Raw genomic sequence first — 3968 nt, forward strand, 5'->3', positions numbered from 1 at the left:
TATTTAAATTATTTTACATTTTAAAAATTATTAAAATATGCAAAACCATTTAATAAAATATTAAAATGTATCTTCCAATATTTTAATGAATTATATAATTAATTTAAATTATTTATTAGATAAAATGATAATTATTTTTAATTTTTTTATAGTTATAATTAAATATTTTTTTATAACAATGATAAATATTATTTTCACAAATAATAACATTATACTTGGATCTAATTTTGAAGTATCTAAACGGATGATTTTAATAAAAAAATATAGTAACATAAGACATAACAAGTTTCATTATTACTAGAAATTAGGTTATGATACAAAATGTGTTTACAAATATTGATTCATTAAATTAGTTGCAATGGTTTCCCTTAACATTGTGATTTCAAGGTCACTTTCTCATTAGAAGAACTCGATTCACCTCTGTCAAAGCGGCTTGAAGAGACGGCATGTCCGTATATTCTCAAATTCTCGAAAATCCTCATCATTTGACCAAGCATGTCTTGAATGTAATTATGCAAAACCATTGTTGCAATAACTATTAAAACTTGCTTGTTGAATGAATAACTTGGAATATCTCTTAATATTGGCCATTTTTTTTTCCACACTCCGAATGTTCGTTCAATCACAGAGCGTAACGAAGAATGGGCATGATTAAAGATTTCTTTTTTTCCAGATACTTGGTGATTACCTCGACGAAAATCAGGTAAATGATATCGTTCCCCCCTATATGGACCTAGAAAACCTGCCATTTGGGGATATCCGGAATCCACAAGATAATATTTTCCTGCAAAAAAAGTAAAACATAATATCAAGTTTAAAAATAAATTAAAAATTTTAATATTTTTTATGTAAAAAGTAATTAAAAAATTAAAGTTCGACCTGGCGGAGGGTGTGGAAACTTCAACTCTTGCTTTCTAATTGCTTGTAAAAAAATTCTACTATCATGTGCTGTTCCTTCCCAACCAGGAAATGCAAAAATAAAGCACATGTTGAAGTCACAAGCTGCCATAATATTTTGAGTTGGTTCACCTTTCCGTCCGATATAAGGTATTTGAGAAGAAGGCGAAATGCATGCTTTTATGTGTGTTCCATCTATGGCCCCAATACAATCCTTTAAAATAAATACATGTAATGAGATAAAAGTTAGAAATAATTTATGTTTTAAAAATATAAAGATTTTGTAAATTTTACCTTAAAGTGAGGCCAATATCTTGTATCATGTCGAATATGGTTCGGTACTTCCTCGAATTGACCTTCAATGGGTTTAATCGTGTCTATTCCCATTCGAGCAAATATATGCAACATATCAGTAAAAATTCGACTAACAGTTTCCCCAGATCGTTGAAATCGCTCTGTTGCATTTGAATTTGATTCTCTATTTCCAAGAATATACAATGATAATGCTAACTTCTCCATCGCCGATACTTTCCCATTCTTTAAGCCATAATTTGTTTGCAAATCATGCAACAATCTGTGAAATATATTTTTTGGCATCCTAAAACTAATCATGCAACGATCATCGTGCCCATTTAATACTTCGTCCACCCACATTTGACCAGTATAATTTGAATCCATACGTGGTTGCATAGTGAAATAAGTTTCGTGGTGTACCAATACACTGCTTAACACATATTCTTCCTCATTATGATAATTGTTGTGCTCAACTTGGGTAACAATTGTGGCTATTCTTCGTTGAGCTTCTTCACTTAATTCAGATGTATCATAATTCATATCAAAACTATTATATATATTGTTAAATTCATCCATAACCTGAAAAGGTAATCAAATGTAAGTAAATTAATACTTCGTGACATTCTATACAACACAAAAACTTGATTAAAAGCATAACATAAATGTCTCGCGGGGTTGTTCCACCTATTCAAATAATATGTTATTTCGAAATTATAATAATGAAAAAGAAAATCATTAATGATATTATCCAATGAATTTTATCATATTACAAGTGGGAATTCGTATGGGAGTTTCACTCGTGGGCGTGAAAAGGGTAGTTGATACCTTGCCCACGATTGAAGAAGGAACATGCAACCACTGATTTTAACATTTTCTGGTATCGTCGCTTGAGACATTTCTCAGTACAATGTCGCTACCATAGCTGATCCCCAACTAAGTTGTCCCATTTCTTTCAAGTTAGCTAGTAGTAGTAGCCACTTTAAATGTACCAGATTGCGAGATTTATCTGGCATTAACAGACCCCCGATCAACCTCAAGATGAACATGTGCACGAATTGTTCTTTTTCAACGTCACTTGTAGAAGCCTCGATAGTTTGGAAGTTTTCCTCCAACCATTTCATCTTGATTCGACTATCCCTAAACTTGTTCGACACCTTCCCTAGTAGTTTCTAGCATGTTGCACTCCAATTGGGACTAATCACTGGCCCTATAATGACTTCTCTATCAACTAGTAGACTGAGTTGTAAACTAATGTCCTCGAGTGTTATCGTACACTCATCGTAAGGAAGATGAAATGTGTGTCTCTGGTCTCCATCTTTTTACCAAAGCATTGATAAGTGGGAGATCCAATTTCGTCCCCTTAAGCATGCAAGCCACATATAAAAATCATACATCTCGCAAGTATCAATAAATGACATCCGGTGCACCTTTACTTAAATTATTTATATACGTCTCCAAAATTTGATCTTCAGGCTGAGTATATAAATATAAAAATTATGTCTGATCATTAAAGCACTTATAGCCTTTGTGAAGAGCACTATGACCAAGGAAAACACAGGGCTTGGACCAAAACTGAAGTTTTTTTTTTTTGTTATAAGGCCTTAGATAAGGATAACAGCAATATCCAAAAGTCCTTAGATGCAGATACTCGGGTTTAGCATTGTAGAGTAGCTCATGTGGAGATTTTCCATGCAACACTGAAGTAGGGAACCTATTGATCAGGTATACCACACTGAGAAAGGCATGTGCCCATAAGTGCATTGGTATGGAAACATTGTAAAATCGGTTTCAGCAATGTGTTGTGCTTTCTCTCGACCATGCTGTTTCGCTCTGAAGTATGAGGACAAGTAAGTCTGTGCTGAATACCAGAATGTTGAAGAAGTGGAAAGGAATATCTAAATTCGCCTCCCAAAACACTTTGGAACATCTTAATCTTGGAATTAAATTGTACTTGAACAAAATTTTGAAATTGAACAAATATTTCAACAGCCTCCGACTTTTTCCTTAGTAGGTAAATCTAGGTATATCGACTATAAGCATAAAAGGAGGTAATATAGTACAAACACCACTCTGATGACACATGGGTAGGACCCCATAAGTCTGACACAACTGTAATAGGCCCACTTTGCCCGGCGCCCAAATCAGAAATAAAAAAACAATTTTAAAATAAATAAAACAAATAAAAATTAAATTTCCAATAAAAGTCCACTTACAAACCCGAAACTAATTTGGTCCAAATTAAATTACAAAATCCGAAAAATAACCCAATTATAATGGCCCAAACGACCCAAATTCAGAAACCCTAGGGGTTTCTAGATTGTTCCGGTGTAGCAGCAACAGCAGACTGCTGCTTTTGCGCCGTAGACGAGCCCGACACAGACCTCGCGTGTGCATCTTCCTCACACGGGTGTGCCTTCGTCTGTTGTTCCAGGCTGGCCGAATTCCTGCAAATACACACGAAAGCAAGCAGTAACAGAATAACAAATGGGATTTGAGTGAATTTCATTTTATTTATTTTGTTTTATTTTTATTTTTTATTTTATTTTTCTGTAAATTTGGCTAAAAAAGAGCCATTGGAATACTGTAAATGTTTACACGGAAGCAGTAAAAGAAATCAAAAAAATTCAGAGAAAGAAAATGAAAGGTGATTCCAAATCATACCTTCGTTTTGGTCGTTTTCCTTTTTCTTTGTTTTTTTGGTTTTTCGAATTCCTTCTGTGACTGCTTGACTTGCCGTTGTTGAGTAAAAGAGTAAAGCTAAGGATCCGCGCATTTTT

This window comes from Gossypium raimondii, chromosome 11 (assembly GCF_025698545.1).
Source record: "Gossypium raimondii isolate GPD5lz chromosome 11, ASM2569854v1, whole genome shotgun sequence".
Classification (NCBI taxonomy): Eukaryota; Viridiplantae; Streptophyta; class Magnoliopsida; order Malvales; family Malvaceae; genus Gossypium; species Gossypium raimondii.